We start from the raw sequence: 22,808 nt of genomic DNA, 5'->3' as shown, positions 1-22,808 counted from the left end.
ATGCCGCCTCTGCCACAAGTTACTTCTGATCTGCTAGATCTGCCCCGAACACCTATAAGTGTTATTATTAATATTTGCTAGATCTGCCCGGTCACTTGTAAGTGTTATTATATCTGACAGATCTGACCCGGTCACCTGTAAGTGTTATTATCTGCTAGATCTGCCACGGTCACCTGTAAGTGTTATTATTATCTGATTATCTGCTAGGTCTGCGCCGGTCACCTGTAAGTTTAATTATTATCTGCTAGATCTGCCCCGGTCACCTGTAAGTGTTATTATTATCTGCTAGATCTGCCACGGTCACCTGTAACTGTTTTTATCTGCTAGATCTAACATAGTCACCTGTAACTGTTATTATCTACCCAGTCACCTGTAAGTGTTATTATTGTCTGCTAGATCTGCCCCGGTCACCTGTAAGTGTTATTATTAGCTGCTAGTTCTGCTCCGGTCACCTGTAAGTGTTATTATTATCTGCTAGATGTGCCCTGGTCACCTGTAACTGTTATTATTATCTGCTAGATCTGCCCCGGTCACCTGTAAGTGTTGTTATTATTATTATTATCTGTTAGATCTGCCCTGGGCACCTGTAAGTATTATTATTATCTGCTAGATCTGCCCTGGTCACCAGTAGTTGCTATTATTATCTGATAGATCTTTCCTGGTCACCTGTAAGTGATATTATTATCTTCTAGATCATATTAGATGTGTGTCAGCCGATCCTACCGGTTTCGGCAGTACCGGCCTACCACCTAATGTGTATGGCGGCATCCCGACTCTTCCTGACATCTGCCGCTAAGAGAGGGAAGGGTCGGGCGTGTTGAATTTTAACATGCTCGATCCTTTTGATAAATGGTAGATAAGTCGCTGCCAGAGGGGCTGTTTAGTGGGCACTGCAGTATCGGCTTATGGTTATTAGTCACTTAATAGATGCCCCATGCATTGACTGGTGAAATATTCTCTTGTAGAGTGCAAATTTTGTCTTTTAATGTTTTTTCTCTAAGCTTGTTATAATGTAAATCCGCTCTCCATGCACTGACATCCTTGTGATCATGTGAAGGGCTTCTGCTTAAACCCAGGAGCCAACCTGAACAAGCCGAGCTACAGAGTAAAGTATTAAAAAACAGCACAGTAATCCTTTGACAAGATAGGAGGTGGATTTCAGAGTTCCTCAGAGCCCAAGACAATCCAACAAAGTTGGAATCACTGATCAAAGCTGTGTGCTAATAAAGCAGAACTAAAAAGCAGCCGACACAGAAGAAAACTCTGAGATCTGATCAGGTGAGTGAACGGTAATATACTAGGTTTTTCTAACCTCATCCTGACTCTCTATATCAGTTATCAGAATTTCGGAGTTCCTGATTACATCCGGCTCTTGACACTACTCTAGATGTTGACACAATGAAATTAAGACTCTGCTTCATCTGGGTTTGACGACTTGGAGAAGACAGGACAATCCTCACTGGAGACGCTGGTGTCTTCTACCGTGACTCTTGCAGTGGTCGCTAATTCTTGTTATGATGACTTTTTGTGGAAAGGTTTCAGAGGGAATAACGGGAAGTTTTGTTTTGAGGGGAACAAGTCAAAACAGACGAAGCTCTGGACGAGGTTTTGCTGCTTACTTTTTGCAGCTGCGAGAACAGAAAAGCTTCTAAGTGAAAACATTCAGGACGTGCTCCGCGCCATTATTGTATCTCTCCAGTTATCATGACACCTTCACATATAGCTGACCAGGAACCTCTGCTAGTCGATCATGACCTCGTCTACTGCAGGGGTCTGCCCACCACAGCCAGGTTCTTCCAAGTTCTTCCCGGATGGAAGCCGTAGACGTTGGATTTTAGTAGTCAGATTATGAAGAGGCCTACTCAATCAACCAATGATAGAATGTGTATGGTGACCTTCAACAGGTTGGATTTTTGCATGTTTGATGCTTTCTTTCTCCTAGAGATAGGCTAAATCGAAGTATTATACCCCAGAGCTGCACTCAAAATTCTACAGACTTAAGAGCTGACATCTAACCGCATTCCCTACACGTTCAGTGTCTACACAGAGCTTGCTCTGGTGATTTGCAGTCTGAGAAGTGTCACCTTTTCATCTGCCACTGTAAAGTCATCTAATTTAGGAAAATCTAACTCTCTGGAGCTCTGCTAAACTGTTATGGGAGTGTCTGATGTAAAGCTTGCTGACAGATTCCAATAATAATTATTAAAATTGTGAATGCAGCTCTGGAGTATAATACATGATGTAATTCAGGATCAGTACAGAATAAGTAATGTGTGTACACAGTGACTCCCCCAGCAGAATAGTAAGTGCAGCTCTGGAGTATAATACATGATGTAATTCAGGATCAGTACAGAATAAGTAATGTGTGTACACAGTGACTCCTCCAGCAGAATAGTGAGTGCAGCTCTGGAGTATAATACAGGATGTAACTCAGGATCAGTACAGGATAAGTAATGTAATGTATGTACACAGTGACTCCACCAGCAGAATAGTGAGTGCAGCTCTGGAGTATAATACAGGATGTAACTCCGGATCAGTACAGGATAAGTAATGTAATGTGTTTCGCAGTGACTCCACCAACAGAATAGTGAGTACAGCTCTGGAGTATAAACAGGATGTAACTCCGGATCAGTACAGGATAAGTATTGTCATGTATGTACACAGTGACTCCACCAGCAGACTAGTGAGTGCAGCTCTGGAGTATAAGGGTATGTTCACACGCACTAATTACGGACGTAATTCTGGCGTTTTTGCCCCGAATTACGTCCGAAAATAGCGCCTCAATAGCGTTGACAAACATCTGCCCATTGAAAGCAATGGGCATGTAAAGGATCTGCCAGGCACAACTTCTGTGTATACGCCCATAGGTAATCAGTCTGCACCTGAGTCTATGTCTCTGAGACTGACTCCATCTTCCACCACTCAGGATGGCAGGCTTAGGAGTGGGAGAGCCTATCGCAGCCTGGCCAGACGGAGCTAGCTCCCGCCCTCTGTCTATTTATACCTGCCTTTCCTGTTCCTCCTTTGCTTGTGATTCTTCTCGTGTGGTTTCCTAGCCCAGCTACAGCTTCTAACTATTTGATCCTGCTCCATACTGACCCTGGCTTACTGACTACTCTCCTGCTCTGCGTTTGGTACCTCGTTCTCTCCTGTTTCGACTCGGCTTGTTCACCACTCTTGTTGCTCACGGTGTTGCCGTGGGCAACTGCCCCTTTTCCCTTAGCTTTGTGTACCCTTGTCTGTTTGTCTCGTGCACTTACTGAGCGTAGGGACCGCCGCCCAGTTGTACCCCGTCGCCTAGGGCGGGTCGTTGCAAGTAGGCAGGGACAGAGTGGCGGGTAGATTAGGGCTCACTTGTCAATTTCCCTACCCCCATCACTACATAATCACAAGCCCATATACCTAGTCTACCCTGGTCCCTGACACTACTATGGACCCCCTTGAGACCCTGGCCCAGCAAATGCAGGGTCTCTCCCTACAGGTCCAGGCCCTGGCTCAGAGGGTCAACCAGCCTGACGCTGCCATGGTAGTACCCCTCACCTCACCTCTTGAACCCCACCTCAAGTTGCCTGACCGGTTCTCAGGGGACCGGAGGACTTTTCTCTCCTTTCGGGAGAGTTGTAAGCTCTACTTTCGCTTAAAGCCCCACTCCTCAGGTTCTGAGAGCCAGCGGGTGGGTATAATTATGTCCCGGCTCCAGGAAGGGCCCCAAGTATGGGCCTTCTCCCTGGCTCCTGACGCCCCTGAACTTTCCTCCGTTGACCGTTTATTTTCTGCTCTCGGACTCATTTATGACGAGACTGACAGGACTGCCTTTGCCGAGAGTCAGCTGGTGACCTTACGTCAGGGTAAGAGACCTGTGGAGGAGTATTGCTCTGACTTTAGGAAGTGGTGCGTAGCTTCTCGGTGGAATGACCCTGCCTTAAGGTGCCAGTTTAGGTTGGGTCTGTCGAACGCCCTTAAAGACCTGCTAGTTAGCTATCCCTGTTCTGACTCCTTAGACCAGGTTATGGCTTTAGCGGTACGACTTGACCGACGTCTCAGGGAACGACAACTTGAACGGTTTTGTGTTTTCCCCTCTGACTCCCCCATGATGCCTCCCGAGGTCCCGTTGCTTCGCTCTTCCACGGAAGACTCGGAGGTACCTATGCAACTCGGGGCCTCCGTGTCCCCCCGACAACGTAGAGAGTTCCGCAGGAAGAATGGTCTCTGCTTCTACTGTGGGGATGACAAGCATCAAGTGAACACCTGTCCTAGGTGCAAGAATAAGCAGCCGGAAAACTTCCGCGCCTAAGTGATCATCGGGGAGGTCACTTTAGCGCACAGGTATTTCCCGTAAATATGAAACGTAATAAAATCTTGCTTCCCTTTCAGGTCTCTTTTGGTGGTAGGTCTGCTACCGGCAGTGCGTTCGTGGATTCAGGGTCTTCTGCTAATATCATGTCTGTGGAATTTGCTATGTCTCTAGCCATGCCTTTGATTGATTTGCCTAAACCTGTCCCGGTAGAGGGTATCGACTCCACTCCTCTTGCTAATGGTTATTTTACATTACATTACAGCATTTACATTTACATTACAGCATACCCCTGTTTTTGAACTCCTTGTTGGCTCCATGCATTTGGAGCAGTGCTCTGTACTGTTGATGCAGGGATTATCGTCCGATTTGGTTTTAGGCCTTCCCTGGTTGCAGTTGCATAATCCCACGTTTGACTGGAATACTGGGGATCTCACCAAATGGGGTAGTGAATGCCTGACGTCATGTCTTTCGGTTAACTCTATTTCTCCCCCTGAGGAGGTGAACACGCTACCTGAGTTTGTTCAGGACTTCGCTGATGTTTTCTCTAAGGAGGCCTCCGAAGTGTTACCTCCTCATAGAGAATACGATTGCGCTATCGAATTGGTACCAGGAGCTAAGCTCCCTAAGGGTAGGATATTTAATCTTTCTTGTCCCGAACGTGAAGCCATGAGAGAGTATATCCAGGAATGCCTGGCCAAGGGTTACATTCGCCCCTCTACTTCTCCAGTAGGTGCTGGCTTCTTCTTCGTAGGGAAGAAGGATGGTGGTCTTAGGCCATGCATTGACTACCGTAACTTGAATAAGGTCACTGTAAGGAACCAGTATCCCCTTCCTTTGATTCCTGATCTCTTTAATCAGGTTCAGGGGGCCCAATGGTTCTCTAAGTTTGATCTACGGGGGGCGTATAACCTTATCCGCATCAAAGAGGGGGATGAGTGGAAGACTGCGTTTAACACGCCCGTAGGTCACTTCGAATACCTCGTCATGCCCTTTGGGTTGTGTAATGCTCCTGCGGTCTTCCAGAATTTCATAAATGAGATTTTAAGAGATTACCTGGGGGTATTTCTTGTAGTGTACCTTGATGACATACTGGTGTTTTCCAAGGACTGGTCCTCCCACATTGAGCATGTCAGGAAGGTGCTCCAGGTCCTTCGGGAAAACAAACTGTTTGCTAAAACCGAAAAATGTGTGTTTGGGGTACAGGAGATACAATTTTTGGGTCAAATCCTCATTCCTCATGAATTCCGCATGGACCCCGCCAAGGTCCAGGCTGTGGCGGAATGGGTCCAACCTGCCTCCCTGAAGGCGTTACAGTGTTTCTTGGGGTTCGCTAATTATTACAGGAGATTTATTGCTAACTTCTCGGTCATCGCTAAGCCTCTTACGGACCTCACTCGCAAAGGTGCTGATCTCCTCCACTGGCCTCCTGAGGCTGTCCAGGCTTTTGAGGTCCTTAAGAAGTGTTTTATCTCGGCCCCGGTGCTGGTTCAGCCCAACCAAATGGAGCCATTTATCGTGGAAGTTGACGCATCCGAGGTGGGAGTGGGGGCTGTCTTGTCCCAGGGTACCAGGTCCCTCACCCATCTCCGCCCCTGTGCCTACTTCTCCAGGAAGTTTTCGCCCACTGAGAGTAACTATGATATTGGCAACCGTGAACTCTTAGCCATTAAATGGGCATTTGAAGAGTGGCGCCACTTCCTGGAGGGGGCTAGGCACCAGGTAACGGTCCTTACCGACCACAAGAATCTGGTTTTCCTAGAATCTGCCCGGAGGCTAAACCCGAGACAAGCTCGATGGGCGCTATTTTTTACCAGATTCAACTTTTTGGTTACCTATAGGGCTGAGTCTAAAAATATTAAGGCCGATGCACTGTCGCATAGCTTCATGGCCAGCCCTCCTTCGGAGGAAGATCCTGCTTGTATTTTGCCTCCTGGTATAATCATTTCTTCTATTGATTCTGATTTAGTCTCTGAAATTGCGGCTGATCAAGGTTCAGCTCCTGGGAACCTTCCTGAGGACAAGCTGTTTGTTCCCCTGCAATTCCGGCTAAGGGTACTTAGGGAAAATCATGACTCCGCACTATCTGGCCATCCAGGCATCCTGGGTACCAAGCACCTCATTGCCAGAAACTATTGGTGGCCTGGGTTGCCTAAAGACGTTAAGGCCTACGTCGCCGCTTGTGAGGTTTGTGCTAGGTCCAAGACTTCCAGGTCCCGACCAGCGGGCTTACTACGTTCTTTGCCCATTCCCCAGAGACCTTGGACCCATATCTCCATGGATTTTATCACCGATTTGCCTCCATCTCAAGGCAAGTCGGTGGTGTGGGTTGTAGTAGACCGCTTCAGTAAGATGTGCCACTTTGTGCCCCTCATGAAACTACCCAATGCTAAGACGTTAGCTACCTTGTTCGTCAAACACATCCTGCGTCTCCATGGGGTCCCTGTCAATATTGTTTCGGACAGAGGGGTACAATTTGTTTCATTGTTTTGGAGAGCCTTCTGTAAAAAGTTGGAGATTGATCTGTCCTTCTCCTCCGCCTTCCATCCTGAAACTAATGGCCAAACTGAGAGGACTAATCAATCTCTAGAACAATATTAAAGGTGTTTTATCTCTGACTGTCAATATGATTGGGTCTCATTCATTCCCCTCGCCGAATTTTCCCTTAATAACCGCGTCAGTAACTCGTCAGGGGTCTCCCCCTTTTTCTGTAATTTTGGGTTTAATCCACGGTTCTCCTCCACTTCACCTGGTAGTTCCAACAATCCCGAGGTAGAGGTCGTTCATCAGGAACTGTGCACAGTCTGGGCCCAGGTTCAGAAGAACCTAGAGGCGTCCCAGAGTGTACAAAAAACTCAGGCTGATAGAAGACGTTCTGCTAACCCCTTGTTTATGGTCGGGGATCTGGTGTGGTTATCGTCTAGGAACTTGGGCCTTAAGGTCCCGTCCAAGAAGTTTGCTCCCCGCTTTATTGGGCCGTATAAGGTCATTGAAGTCCTCAATCCTGTCTCCATCCGACTGGAGTTGCCCCCATCTTTTCGAATACACGACTTGTTTCATGCCTCCCTCCTTAAACGCTGCTCCCCGTCCTTGGCTCCCTCGAGGAGACCTCCTGTTCCCGTTCTCACCCCTGAGGGGGTGGAATTCGAGGTGGCCAAGATTGTGGACAGCAGGATGGTCCAAGGCTCCCTCCAGTACCTGGTCCATTGGAGAGGATACGGGCCTGAGGAGAGGACTTGGGTACCCGCCCGGGATGTTCACGCTGGGGTATTGGTCAGGAGGTTCCACCTTCGTTTCCCCAATAAACCAGGTCCACTTAGAAAGGGTCCGGTGGCCCCTCATAAAAGGGCGGGTACTGTAAAGGATCTGCCAGGCACAACTTCTGTGTATACACCCATAGGTAATCAGTCTGCACCTGGTTCTATGTCTCTGAGACTGACTCCATCTTCCACCACTCAGGATGGCAGGCTTAGGAGTGGGAGAGCCTATCGCAGCCTGGCCAGACGGAGCTAGCTCCCGCCCTCTGTCTATTTATACCTGCCTTTCATGTTCCTCCTTTGCTTGTGATTCTTCTCGTGTGGTTTCCTGGCCCAGCTACAGCTTCTAACTATTTGATCCTGCTCCATACTGACCCTGGCTTACTGACTACTCTCCTGCTCTGCGTTTGGTACCTCGTTCTCTCCTGGTTCGACTCGGCTCGTTCACCACTCTTGTTGCTCACGGTGTTGCCGTGGGCAACTGCCCCTTTTCCCTTAGCTTTGTGTACCCTTGTCTGTTTGTCTCGTGCACTTACTGAGCGTAGGGACCGCCGCCCAGTTGTACCCCGTCGCCTAGGGCGGGTCGTTGCAAGTAGGCAGGGACAGAGTGGCGGGTAGATTAGGGCTCCCTACCCCCATCACTACAGGGCAGACTGTTCACACGAGGCGTATATTTACGCGCCGCTGTCAAATGACGGCGCGTAAATAGATGCCCGCGTCAAAGAAGTGACCAGTCACTTCTTTGGCCGTAATTGGAGCCGCTATTCATTGACTCCAATGAATAGCAGCACCATTTACGTCCGTAATGGACGCGGCGTTCAAGCGCCTGCACATGCCGTTACGGCTGAAATTACGGGGATGTTTTCAGGCGGAAACATCCCCGTAATTTCAGCAGTTACGGACGCTGTCGTGTGAACATACCCTAATACAGGGGTAACTCAGGATAAGTACAGGATAAGTAATGTATGCACACAGTGACTTCACCAGCAGAATAGTGAGTGCAGCTCTGGAGTATAATACTGGATGTAACTCGGGATAAGTACAGGATATGTAATGTGATGTATGTACACAGTGACTCCACCAGCAGAATAGTGAGTGCAGCGCTGGAGTATAATACAGGATGTAACTCAGGATCAGTACAGGATAAGTAATGTAATGTATGTACACACTGACTCCACCAGCAGAATAGTGAGTTCAGCTCTGGAGTATAATACAGCATGTAACTCAGGATCAGTACAGGATAAGTAATGTAATGTATGTACACAGTGACTCCACCAGCAGAACAGTGAGTGCAGCTCTGGAGTATAATACAGGATGTAACTCAGGATCAGTACAGGATAAGTAATGTAATGTATGTACACAGTGACTCCAGCAGTAGAATAGTGAGTGCAGCTCTGGAGTATAATACAGGATGTAACTCAGGATCCGTACAGGATAAGTAATGTAATGTATGTACACAGTGACTCCAGCAGTAGAATAGTGAGTGCAGCTCTGGAGTATAATACAGGATGTAACTCAGGATCAGTACAGGATAAGTAATGTAATGTATGTACACAGTGACTCCACCAGCAGAATAGTGAGCGCAGCTCTGGAGTATAATACAGGATGTAACTCAGGATCAGTACAGGATAAGTAATGTAATGTATGTACACAGTGACTCCACCACCTCCTCTGTTTTTTGCTCCACTGTCCGCTACTTCTCTTGCACCTGACAGACTCTCTTTGTTCACTCTCTAATCACACTCGACACTTTGCAGCAAAACACCTTCTATGGTATATAGTCTAGATCCAGCCTAGCACCGGCGCCACGTTACTGCATCTGCACACTTGACTAGAGACCTTTCTAGCCGACCTGGAACAGAGCAAACATCCCAATAACTCTTAAAGGCACAGTTACCTGCAAATAAAGGCATGTAAGAACATTTTTAGCACAATATATCACAAAACAAGAATGTACATATACTGAAATGTTGCCCCCCCCCCACCTACATTTGATTTCAACACCTTTCTAATATACTGCGTGCATCAATATCTCACCATTTCCAAGGTCCTGATAGTTTGTTACAATGTATCAGTGCAGGTAAAATATATCAGTCTGGAGTTAAGTCTGTTAAGCTCGCAGAGGTTTGTCTAGTTTGGATACAATTCTAAAAAACCCTCAGCTGTGAAAAATCTGGACAGGTTTCTAGTCTTTGGATAAATCAAGAAGGTTCCCATTCACTGACAGCAAGAAGAAATCCAAAAATGGAGATGAATTGGGATGCAAAGTATATTAGAATGTTGCAGAATGTGTAGAAGGCCTTTGCTGGTTGATTGACAGAGGTATCTTGGTGTCACCCCTTTCTTCTGCAGCTTCTCGCCCCTCCAGGTATAATGAAGTCTGCAGGCCCCCGGCTTCCCTCCCCATCACATAAATAAGACGATATTTTAAGCTCAGCGTGAGTCGGACATTCATCAGCAGGAAATCTTCACACGCAGCTGTTTTCATCTTTTGGGTCTCATCAATGTGTAACCGGTTTCCAATTTGACATCATGAATGTGGATGAGGTCGCCCTCGAAATATGCGCAGAAGTCGTAAATCTGACTCGCTATATCATTTTCCTGTCAGCAATGATAAGGAATCTGGGAAAGAAAGGGCTGAAATCCTGCGAACTTCTAGAAATGTAAAGAAAAGGCGATTATGGAGGACAAAGCCAAAGTGATAAGCGGCGTTATAATAATAATCAGCGGCTGCGTTTTCTTGGTCTTGGTTTATCTGTCATTTTATGTTTTACATTTATGGCACAGGCCAGAAGCACTTCCCACACCGTGCCTTAAATGTATGGCGCAATGATGGCGTGGGCTCAGATAACTCCGATCCTGGGATGTTTAACCCCTTCCCGCCGCAGCCCTTTTTCAGATTTTCATTTTCGTTTTTTCCTCCCCACCTTCTAAAAGCCATAACTTTTTTTATTTTTCAGCCGCTATAGTCCTAAGAGGGCTTGATTTTTGCGGGACGAGTTGTAGTTTTTCGTAGCATCATTTATTTTGCCGTATAATGTCCTATTTGTGGGGTAGAAAATGAAAAAAAGAACGATGCCTCCATTTTTTTTGCGCACCGTTTTTACGGAATTCACTGTGCAATTAAAACAACATGTTAATTTTATTCTGCGGGTCAATACGATTACGGCGATACCAAATATATGTAGTTTTTTCTATATTTTACTACTTTTACAAGTAAAAACCTAAGTGTGAAAAAGAACATTTATTTTGTGTCACCAAATTCCGAGAGCCAGAACTTTTTTATTTTTCCGTAGATTAAGCGGTATGAGGGCTTATTTTTTGCGGGATAACCTGTAGTTTTTAATAATACCATTTTGGTGTACATGCGACGGTTTGATCATTTATTGTGGGAGATGAGGTGACCAAAAAATAGAGATTCTGACATTTACATTTTTTATTTTTTTACGGCGTTCACCGTGCGGGTTAAATAATGATATATTGTAATAGTTCAGACTTTTACGGACGCGGCGATACCAATTATGTTTATTCATTTATTTTTTTACTATGCTCTAGGGGGAAAAAGGGGAAAGGGGGGGTTTTGAACTTTTAATTAATTTTTTATTTTTTACTTAAAAAAAACAAAAACTTTATATGAATAATTATAAAAATTTTTTTTTATTATTAGTCCCCCTATGAGACTTCAACCAGCGATCGTTAGATCGCTTGCACGATATACTGCAATACTAATGTATGTACCTGCTATAAAAATGAAAAACAAAACTTGTCAATTGAAAAACCCTCACACAGCTATATCTTAAAAAAACAAAACAAAGTAATGATTTTTATTGCATCCTGAACCCCAAAACTGGTTGTGTTCTTAAGAGGTTAAAAAGGTTCTCTGTGTAACGTCTAAGGCCGCGGACCGTCGTCCTGACTTACCCTCTGACGGCTGCGGCCATAGATGAGTGAGTTCCCGGCGGCATCTCCCTCCTGGGAGATGCCGGCACTCACTTCCTGGTCGGGACACTGTCTCCCGCTGGGCTCGCGTGCCCGCGCGATCACGGCCTTAAAGGGCCAGTACACGCACAGTTGCAGAATACTGCAATCAGCTCAGAAGTTCTCGCTGCCACTACCACCTAGTTTCTACGGAGACGCAAGCGCGTGCAGGGGATTTCTCAACCAGTGTCATATCCAGAGAATCCAGAGCATTTCCCTCAGACGGCGCCAGGATCGCCTTCATTATTTCTTTACTTGCCGGCAAGGCCTTGGTGTGGGCGGACCCAATTTGGGAACGACAGGGACCCGAGACTCGAGACTTCCAGGGGTTCGATACTGTGTTCGAGGAGCCTGGACAAGTCTCGTCGGCAGCTACGTCTATACTGAACCTTCGCCAGGAGGACACCTCCGTGGGCGAGTACACCATCCAGTTCGGACCGTGGCAGGAGAGCTATCCTGGAACAACGAGGCGTTAGTAGCTTCCTTCTGGCATAGTCTGTCATTCGAGATCAAAGACGAACTAGATGCTCGTGATCTACCACCTACCTTGGACGACTTAATTTTACTTGCCACCCGGGTGGACATGAGGCTCAGAGAAAGATCCCAAGAGGTTCGTCAAGAGAAAAGGCTTCCTAAGTTGGCTCCCAACTTCCAGCAACCCCTCTTGCTCTCATCTGCTGCTTTACCCGAGGTTCTGATGCAGGTGGATCTGCTTAAACTATCTGTCCAGGAGAAACAGCGCAGGCACACTTCTGGACTCTGTCTATATTGAGGCCTCGCTGGCCATGTCGTGCGTCTGTGTCCCCAGAAGCCAAAAATCTCCAACGCCTAGGATTGGTTGGAGAGACAACCCTGGGCGATACAGCATTTGACAGAGAACTCTCCTCCAAGCTGTCCATCCCTGTGACTATTGTCGCTGGCGAGAGGCCCCATCTGGTCTCTGCCTACCTGGACTCTGGCTCTGCAGCTAATTTTATATGCAAAGACCTTGTGGATCTTCTTCACTTGCACACTACCCTTCTGGGGAAGCCGTTGACCGTTGCCTCAGTAGATGGACTGCCTTTGCCTGACCCAGTATTGTCTTTGACCAAGCCGCTGAGGCTTCAAGTGGGAGCCCTTCATTCCGAGCTCATCTCCCTGTTTTTCCTGCCCAAGGCCGTCAACCCCGTGCTGCTGGGTTTGCCTTGGCTCCGTCTACACACCCCAATCCTGGATTGGAACTCCGGAGAGGTCCTCCAGTGGGGTCCCAAGTGCCTCAACTGCTGTCTGGGGTATATCCATCCACTTTAGCCTCCTCCGCATCAGTCATTGGCAGGGTTGCCCTCTTGCTACTCTCAGTTCTCCAATGTCTTCGATAAGAAAGAGGCAGAGACGTTGCCACTACATCGAGCGTATGATTGTCCCATTGACTTGGTCCATGATTCGTCTCCTCCTCGCGGTAGAGTATACCCTCTCTCCTTACCTGAAACCCAGTCGATGTCTGCCTATATTAAGGAGAATCTAGAGAGGGGCTTCATACGCAAATCCTCATCCCCGGCCGGGGCTGGGTTTTTCATTGTCAAAAAGAAAGACGGATCCCTTCGACCCTGCATCGATTAGCGGGCCTAAACCAGATCACGGTAAAGGACAGATACCCATTGCCTCTAATCTCGGAACTGTTTGATCGCATACGGGGGGGGGGGAAAAAAAATTCTAAGCTAGACCTGCGGGGGGCTTACAATCTAATCTGGATTCGTCAGGGTGACGAGTGGAAGACTGCATTTAATACACGTGATGGGCACTACGAATACCTGGTTATACCATTCAGACGATGTAACGCCCCTGCGGTTTTTCAAGATTTCGTCAATGACATTTTCCGTGATCGCCTCTATGTCTGTGTTGTGGTGTATCTCGATGACATTTTGATTTTTTTACCCCAGATCCAGCGACTCATCAGAGACATGTCCGCCAGGTGTTGCTTCGATTAAGGGAGAATCACCTATATGTCAAGCTGGAGAAATGAGTGTTCGAAAAAAAAGTCTCTACCCTTCCTGGGCTATATCATCTCCGATCAGGGCCTCAAAATGGATCCTGAAAAGGTAAAGGCTGTCCTGGAGTAGCCACGCCCTCAAGGCTTGAGGGCCATGCAACGTTCCTGGGATTCGCCAACTTCTACCGGCTGTTCATTCCCAACTTCTACCGGCTGTTCATTCCCAACTTCTCCTCACTGACAGCCCCCATCTCTACCCTCACCGAAAAGGGCATGGATGCCAAGGTGTGGACTCCAGAAGCAGAGGCCGCGTTCAAGAGCTTAATGAAGGCCTTCACGTCAGCCTCAATTCTTCATCATCCTGATGTGTCCCTACAGTTTTCGTTGTAGGTGGATGCCTCCTCTGTTGGTGCTGGTGCACTTCTGTTCCAGGGATGTTCCAAAGGCAAGACTGTGGTATGTGGCTACTACTCTAAGCTTTTTTCTCCTGCAAAGCAACTACTCGATTGGGGACCGGGAGTTACTGGCCATCAAGCTGGCTCTGCAGGAGTGGAGACATCTACTAGAAGGCGCAGCTCATCCAATCCTTCATGGACCACAAGAACCTCACCTATCCTCAGACGGCTCAACGGCTGAATCCTCGTCAAGTCAGGTGGTCGCTGTTCTTCGCTTGCTTCCAGTTTGAGCTCCACTACCACCCTGTCGACAAGAATGTGAGGGCCGATGCCTTGTCTAGGTCGTTTGAGACAGAGGACACAGGGGAGTCCCCAGAGAATATCATTGACCCTTCCTGCATCATCTCTGTCAACCCTCTGCAAGTTAGAGACAGTCCTACGGTAAGGACCTTTGTACGTCTGGCACACGGAGGAAGAATCCTTCCCTGGGGACACAGTTTCAAGCTGGCAGGACACGCGGGTGCCCGTAAGACCCGAGACCTAATTGCCCGTCTGTTCTGGTGGCCCATGCTGCCCAAAGACGTCAAGAACTTTGTCTCCTCCAGACCAGCTGGTCTGCTCCAATCACTGCCTGTGCCCGATGCCCCCTGGCAACATATTGAAATGGACTTTGTCACAGATCTGCCTCTCTCTGCTGGATGCAGTGTGATCTGGGTAGTGGTGGGTCGATTTTCCACGATTTTCCAAGATTTTGTTCCACTGACTGGTCTGCCTTCTGCTTCCCGACTGGCCGGCCTCTTCGTCCAACACATCTTCTGTCTGCACGGCTTGCCTCTGCATATTGTCTCGGATTGAGGGGTCCAGTTCACCTCGAAGTTCTGGAGAGCACTCTGCGGTCTCCTCGGTGTAAAGTTGGACTTCTCCTCGGCCTATCATCCCCAGTCCAATGGTCAAGTCGAGAGGGTTAATCAGATTATGGAGAACTATCTGTGGCACATTGTTTCCAGGTGGCATGATGACTGGGTGCAGCTGCTCCCGTGGGCTGAGTTCTCTTATAATAACCATACTAGTGAGTCCACCACCTCCAGCCCGTTCTTCATTGTTTACGACCAACATCCTCGTATACCTCTTCCTGTTTCCACTAAGTCCCAGGTGCCTGCAGTTGACGCTACCTTCAGGGACTTTCTGCAGATATGGCAGCAGACCCGATCTTCTATTCTGCTGGCGGTGGACCGCATGAAGAGAAAGGCAAACACTAGAAGACGAGAGCCTCCCCAGTTTCTTCCAGGTACGAAGGTCTGGCTGTCTTCCAAGAATATCCGGCTGAAGGTGCTATCTTGCAAGTTTGCCCCCAGGTTTCTCGGACCCTTCGAGATTCTGCTGCAAATAAATCCTGTCTCTTACAAGCTTCGGCTGCCTCCTACCCTCAAGATCCCAAACCCCTTCCATGTCTCCCTGCTGAAGCCCGTGGTCCTGAACCGCTACTCCAGGACTCCTAGTTCTGCAGTGGCTCCTGGCGGCTCGTCAGGGACTTTCGAGGCGAGGGAGATCCTGGTCACCAACAAAGTAGGAGGAAGGACGTTTTATTTGGTGCATTGGAGGGGATTTGGTCCAGAGGAGAGATCTTGGAAGCCAGAGGAGAACATCGATGCTCCTGCCCTCGTGAAGACCGTCGTCCTGACTTACCTTCTGACGGCCGCAGCCATGGACGTATGAGTTCTCGGCGGCATCTCCACCCTGAGAGACACCGGCACTCACTTCCTGGTCCGGACACTGTCTCCCGCAGGGCGCGCACGGCCTTAAAGGGCCAGTACGCGCATAGTTGCAGAATACTACATTGCCTCAGCTACCCTTTCTGAACTATAGACATTGCATTGTACCTGTTTGGCCAGCTGCTATCCCGCTACTCGGTACGGCCCAGTGGGTCCACACCCCGCGACGTGACAATCTGCTTTGGACGATCCTTTTTTGTTAGAAGGGTCCTCCATCAATAACCTGATACCACACTGCTGCTGCGGTATGCCACGATCAGGAGAATCAATGGATGAACCTAGGTGCAAGTGCTCAATTTACCTGCAGCACCACCACATGAGAAATGAAGCATTAAACAGTGCCCATTTAGATCAATGAACTGTTAATGTAATATAGGGATGTCGGGTCCTCCAGGTAGAGACATTCTTCACTCTGGATAAAACATGAGGGTCCTGAATGCGGACCCCCTATTAACTCAGAATATCCTAATAGGGTATCTGAAGATTAATTTTCTAAACCACAAAATTCCTTTCACTTGTCCAAATGGAGATGTAGGGTAAACAGAGACGACAAAGTGTCCGGGTCATGGTCCCTTCCACGTTAGAGCTGTATCCTCAGAAGATGCACATGTTACATTCCTATTTTGCAGTGTAGCTGGGACCATTATTTTTGTATTAAAACTGCATGGAGTAAAAGTCCTTTAATCTGGAATCCCTGCTAATCCAGCATTGTAATGTTATGGATAGCCCAGTACTAAATTTATAGGGCTTTTTCAACCCTTGGAGAAGACCCTGACTATGTGGCAAAAATTATAAGTGATACAGAAGTTTCAGTCAAAACTAGGGCTCAATTCTTCAGGGGCCGTGCCACATAATAAAATATAAGGAGGTACAAGGATATGTGGGCTACATGTTACATGGCAATATCATGTATATACAGTAGATCCTATACTGAGTGCTGGTATCACATAGAGCGAAATGTAACCAGTACCAGTTAGGTGGTGGCAGGGCTGGCTCCAGATGTGTTGGCTTTGGTCAACAGTCACACTAGGCCAACTCTCTACTACATCCTTGGCTAGAGCAGGTTTATCGAGGTTACCATGGGCTGCCCAAGCCCACTGGGACCTAGCCTCTGCCCATGTTTGCCAGGGGATGATGCTCTGGTGGTGGGTTAAGGTTTATACTTCGCACCAGAGTCTTAAAGGTCTTCTCCAAACAGACCAGTAGAAAAGCCTGGACAGCCATAGCTTATACTTATCTTCTTGACGAGGTGTCATTCTTCCTGAAAAATGAAACTGCCAAGACGTTGGCACAGATGCCTCCCTGCCTAGTGTGGCAGGTCATGAGTCATGATGCCACCCAATGTGATCATTAGGGTTATGTTTTTTGCAGTTTAATATGTAATATCAACAATATTACAATAATATCTAATCAACATTGAAGAGGTTGTCCCAAATGGTCAACCCTTAACCACGTGTTGTTCTTGTGGACTTGACATGACCTTTTTTTTACATGGTTACCCATTTATTTAGTCTATATGTATGCCAGCAGCTTCCCCTAGTGATGAAGGCTAATCGTTGGAGGTCTCGGCAGCTAAACAGTTGATTGTTTGGGCAGCTTGCTTTACAGAAGGGGTTCTCCAGTGGGGACAACCCAAAGCCTGAGGAGCAAGAAGTGACCGAAGTATAGAAACCAGCATTAGACATGGACACTAGCCGGGCTGTTCATAGAGACCCGGGAGGGTCAGTGACTATGGCCTAGATTTTCTTGATCCTAAAAGTGGGATTTCGATAGACTGAACAAAAATTGAGGGCTAATCTTGGAGATAGATCCAGACTTCCAGTTAGGTGGCACCTGATGGTGGTCAATTTTGTCCCTACCCGAAAGACAGTCTGGTGTATAGAAATCAGAGGCATAACTTGAAGCTCCAATGGAATATCTGTAATAGGATTTATACTGGTGTCTTCTTATATGGTAGAGGAGCAGTGGGCGCCCTCAGGGCCCAGGAAGTGACTGCTGCCTCGGCACCCCCTATAACAACGCCCCTGGTACAAACCAAGATGTAGGTTGAAGTCCAATAACTTATTATGGTCCTGATGTTAACACGTACAGCAGATGCCTTCAGCTCAGCCTTCTGTATGACTTTGACAGGTCTCGTTACATAGAAATTACATTTTGTAAGACATGGGGATAATAAGACTCCTTGGCCTATCGGCTGCTTCCATAAAAACCCTTAACTGCTCCTTTTACAACCTGATGCAGATCTTTTACACGCAACATTTCAAATTAAAGCTAATGACTCCAGATGTCCGACCCTTTATGAGCCGGTCTCCTCACCCCAATAAGAAAACAAAAACTTTTAGGAAGTGGCATTATTTGTTCTTAATGTTTTTCTGCAAAGCTTTTGGTAATTATGATTACAAGCCTGGTGCCCTTTACCCCTCCCTTGGAGATCCCAAAACGGCCGCCTCTGCCTGTTAGAGGCTTTGTATAAAGCAGTAAGGGAAGTGTTTTTGTTTCGGGCCCGTAACTGGGAGTCTCTGGGGGGTTTGGAATATAATTAGTTTTAATGATTTTTCCTAGAGTAACAATCGAACTTTAATAGCCAAAAAAGGATATTTTCAGACTTAACAAGTGATGGGAGAAGATGAGGAGACCACGGGGTCAGTGAGAGGTCTCTTACCCGACGGGTGTATTAAAGAACCTGGATCTGCACAGCTGCTGGAGAAGTATGAGAAGATTGAAAAACTTTATTTTTGCTACACACAGGGGCGTAGCTAGAGGGTGTATATGGGGTTCTGGGAGGTATAGGGGGCGCCGGTGCAGGAGAGTATAGGGGGTGCCAGAGACAAACACTGCTGTAAGAGCAGTCAGAACTAAATCATTGTCCTGGGTGAAAGAACACCTAGCTGCACTTCTGGCTACAAAGGTGTATTCACATCACATTATGATTGGTGGGGTCTGAACTCTGGGACCCCCAACAATGATGAGAATGAAGGGGCCACAGAGCTGAGTTAATGCTGCGTACCCTTCTGAGTTTTTCTGCCCAGCAGCGCTCCCGGCCACCAGGCTGTGCAGGAAACTGCAGCCAGTCTTATTCATTTGAATGGGGCCGTACCGCAGTTCCCTGCACGGTGGGTGCCCGCGGTGCCGCTGTGCAGGGAAAGACCGTGAAGGGGACTCAGCCCTAAATCAATGCTGCGGTCCCTTCATTTTCAGGATCGGTGCGGGTCCCCCTCCGATTATAAAGTGCAGACATATCCTAGAAACATGCCATCACTTTAAGCCTTAGAGTGTTTGGTTGCAATCTTTCTGAATTGTGTCTTCTGGTCTTGATTGTTTTACATCCTTGACTTTCATGATTTCTTTGACATCCTGTGCAGCATTCTCCAGTTTCCTGAATGGGAGGGACCTAAAACAAGCCTATGCAGCATAGAGAAGCAGTCTCTTGCATAGCAGATAGAACTTTCTTTCATTTAATGGCTGTCTGTATCTTCCCCCCGGCTTTAAAGGATAATCTTTGGGGATTTAGAAGCTGGACCAGGGGCAATAAACCCATAGTTGGGGCAGCTTGCTTTAACCCCTTAGTGACCAGCCCATTTTAGGCCCTAATGACCAAGCTATTTTATTAGTTTTTCTATAGTCGCATTCAAAGAGCTATAACTCTTTTATATTTTCGTCTACACAGCTGTATGAGGACTTGTTTTTTGCGGGATTAGTTGTACTTTTTAATAGCACCATTTTTGGGTACATATAATTTTTTTATTAACTTTTTTGGGGGGGATTATAAAAAAAACCTGAAATTCCGCCATTGTTCTATGCGTTTTTAAATTGACGCCTTTCACTATGCGACGTAAATAACATGTTACCTTTATTCTATGGGTCGGTACGATTACGGCGATGCCACATATGTAGAGGATTTTTATGTTTTACGACTTTTGCACAATAAAAACACTTTTGAACTAAAATTATTTGTTTTTGCCTCGTCGCTTTCCAAGAGCCGTAACTTTTTTATTTTTTGTAGTGATTTTTTTGGGCTTGTTTTTTGCGGGACGAGACATAGTTTTGAATGGTACTGTTTTGGGGTGCATGGGACTTATTGATTCATTTTTATTATGACTTTTTTGGGGGGCAACGGAAAAAATTGCAATTTCGCCATTGTTTTTTGTGTTTTTTTTTTACGGTGTTCACCTTGCGATTTAAATTACATATTAACTTTATTAATGGAGTCATTACGGTCGCGGCGATACCACATATGTGTACTTTTATAATGTTTTTTACACTTTTACTAAATAAAACCACTTTTATGGAAAAAAAATGGTTTTATTTATTTTTTTACTGTAATTTTTATTATTAATCTTTATTTCGAATTTATGACTTATTTCATTAGTCCCACTAGGGGACTTTACTGTGCGATATTCCGATCGCTGCTGTAATGCTCTGGTATACTTCGTATACCAGAGCATTATTGCCTGTCCGTGTAAATCTGACAGGCAATCTATTAGGACGTGCCTCCGGCGCGTCCTAACAGGAATATGTCCAGGGCAGACCTGGGGGCTTTCATCAAGCCCCCGGCTGCCATGACACCCCATCTGAGACCCGCAATTGCATTTGCGGGCCGCCGATGGGTGACAGAGGGAGCGCACTCCCTCTGTAAACAAAGTTAAATGCCGCGGTCGCTATTGTCGGCGGCATTTAACGGGTTAAACGGCCACGATCGAAGTAAACTTCGATCGCGGGCTTTGGAGCAGGAGCTCAGCTGTCATCAGACAGCTGAGCCCCGGCTCCAGCCTGCACAGGAGACCCGTGCAGGACTTAGACTAGGCTCAGGTGAAAAGGCGTCAGCCTAGCCTAAGGCCCCTTAGTGACGAACGTGAAAAGGCGTATTGTTGGTCACTAAGGGGTTAAGAAGGGGTTCTCCAGTTGGGACAACCCAAATCCTGAGGGGCAAGAGGTGACCGAAGAATAAAATCCATCATCGGACATGGATACTTTAAGGTTTCAAAGCCGGACTGACTGTTCTTGGAGACCCGGTGTAATGACAGGGTAGGGAGACAGACAGGTGAGCCCTAATCTACCCGCCACTCAGTCCCTGCCTACTTGCAATGACCCGTCCTAAGTGACGGGGTACAACTGGGCGACGGTCCCTACGCTCAGTAAGTGCAAGACAGACGAACAGACAGGGGTACACAGAAGCTAGGGAAATGGGGCAGCTGCCCACGGGAACACCGTGAGCAACAAGAGAAGTGAACGAGCCGAGTCAAACCAGGAGAGAACGAGGTACCAAATGCTGAGCAGGAGAGTAGTCAGTAAGCCAGGGTCAATAACAAGCAGATGATGAGTAGTACAAGCAGCAGCAGCAAGCCAGGAAACATTCATAGAAGAATCACAGGCAAAGGAGGAACAGGAAAGGCAGGTATAAATAGACAGAGGGCTGGAGCTAGCTCCGTCTGGCCAGGCTGTGATAGGCTCTCCCACTCCTAAGCCTGCCATCCTGAGTGGTGGAAGATGGAGTCAGTCTCACAGACATAGGAGCAGGTGCAGACTGATTGCCCACGGGCGTCGACACAGAAGCTGTGTCTGGCAAATCCTTTACACCCGGGATGGTTGGTGACTATGGTCTAGATTTTCTTGATTATCTAGTATCCTAAAATTGGATTTTCAGTAGAATTGAAAGAAATTAGAACTTATCCTGGAGATACTTCATGTGAGGCAGAGAATGTAATTCATATGTGGAGAGAGGGTGTCGGCGTCATATATGGTGTCATATGTGGTGTCATTGCAGCTACCTGCATCCTCCACTAGAGGGAGCTCACTGCATTGCTGCATTTATTCACATTCAGTGAGCTCCCTCTAGTGGTGGCTAAATGCAGCCAGAATTTTATCATTTATCATGTCAGAAAAACAGAGCTCTTATACAGATATATTATGACATGGGCTTAGACTTTTAATAAAATTGCGTTTTCATTTCTTTTTTTCTTCTTCTTTGCTCAAGATGTTTTAGTAATTACCAGCTTTCTCAGTGGCAGAGTGAGACCACAGTCATAACTTACATAGCAATATTAACACTTTCTACATAAATCTGCCTGAATCTGTATATGTTAATCCACGTCCAGATGTAAGGCGGCTGCTCAGCCGATCCGCTGTAGGATCGGGCAGCAGGCCTAAGACTGGGCTTCCGCATAGACTCTTGAAAGTAAATCAGTGTCTGATTTATTGACAAACCTCCAGCCAAAACCTCCAGATTTCAAAGGAAATGAAGGTGAACGGCCGAGAGGACATTGGCTCCGATTCACTTCAGTTCTGGAAGGTCGAAACTTGGGTTTCAAAATTTTCAAAAAGTTATACATTTTTTTATATTATTCTTGTAATTTAACCTTTTCAGGACAAGAGTATCTCTCACTGTTTATGACCAGACGTAGTATTTGTCTGTACACGGCACTACGTGTAAGTGACTATAGACCCTCATAGATGTAATGGACAGGACTGTTGCCTTGCTGCGTTAGGCTATGATTTTCTTTTTCAGAACAGGGGTCCCAAGCTTCCCGTTCCTGCTCACTTCATGTACGCAGTGAGAAGAACTTTGAATGGAGTGGCGGTTGAGCATGTATCTTACCGCTCCATTTCAAGTCTATTTGACTGGCAGAGACAGCCAAGTATAGGGCAGTTTCCGTCAGTCCCATAGACCTAGAATGGAGTGGCAGGGCACATGCTCGTTCTCCGCTCCATTCAAGCTCCCCCTCACTTTAGGGATGCAGTGAGGAGGAATGGGGGGCACATGATCCCCCATTCTGGAGATCATGTGGGTCCCAGCGGTAGTCCCCCCATTGATCAGACCTTTATCACCTATACTGTGGGTGGGTGATACCTGTCTATTCTGGGAATACCCCTTTAAATATTATTTTTTTCTACATGTGGGTTCTACACCTGTAACTATTTTCTTGTTCTGTTACCCAAAATAAATTGGGACTTTACTTATTTATATAATTACCGAATATTGTACCATTGTTATATTCGTGTTCTTTTTATATTTTGATGTTATTTTGGGAAATGTAGAAAACCCAAAAATGGCTGTTTATCATATTTTTTCTAGTTTTAATTTTATAGCAGAAAGTTTATCTATCCATCTATCTATCTATCTATCTATCTATCTATCTATCTATC

The sequence above is a fragment of the Rhinoderma darwinii genome, chromosome 2 (assembly GCF_050947455.1).
Source record: "Rhinoderma darwinii isolate aRhiDar2 chromosome 2, aRhiDar2.hap1, whole genome shotgun sequence".
Taxonomy (NCBI): Eukaryota; Metazoa; Chordata; class Amphibia; order Anura; family Rhinodermatidae; genus Rhinoderma; species Rhinoderma darwinii.
The sequence above is the reverse complement of the archived record's forward strand: the minus strand, read 5'-3'. Positions refer to the sequence as shown.